Below are 671 nucleotides of genomic sequence, written 5' to 3' on the forward strand. Positions count from 1 at the left end.
TTCTATTTATTCAAGGAATGTTCATAATGTTTTTCGAGGCTGAGATACATCTCCGATTTCTCTCTAAGACACAGAAAACGTTTCCCAAATATTGGGAACATTGAAACGTCTTCTAATATCAGCGCTGTGTTTTATGTGACGCGGACGGCACGTGGCAGGGGATAACGAGACAAAGAGAAGGGAGAAAGACTATATAAAAGTTAAGATACACTTTTTCGGGTCTTCAAATCACCAGTCATTGTCCGCCAGCCACGTCCGCATTGTTACACAGAAATAGAAACCGAAGAAAAAAGCGAGACTTAGAGAAAAAAAAGAGGAAGAGGGAGAGAAAAAACAGCAGTTACTCCATCTAGCGTCTGATCCCCCCGGACGCCACCCGCGGACACAGAGGTCGTGACAATATTTCCACAGCTGACAAAGGCATGTTGACAGCCGCTTGACACTGTGTTAGTTACCCAGCAATAGCTCCTAGTCCCTCCCTAGCTTTGGGCACGAAAGGGGGAATGTTTATGATTCAAATGGGCGTGACAAGGCTCTGGGCATGCGTGAGACCGAGACCGACAAAGAGATGGGGAGGCTGAGGGCGCGGGTGTCATGTTGCTCCCGTGACCTTTCGGGGATGACTGAGGGCGGGGGAGAAGAGGTAGGGAGCGCGGGGAGGATAACTGGGT

Source organism: Penaeus monodon, chromosome 30 (assembly GCF_015228065.2).
Source record: "Penaeus monodon isolate SGIC_2016 chromosome 30, NSTDA_Pmon_1, whole genome shotgun sequence".
Lineage (NCBI taxonomy): Eukaryota > Metazoa > Arthropoda > Malacostraca > Decapoda > Penaeidae > Penaeus > Penaeus monodon.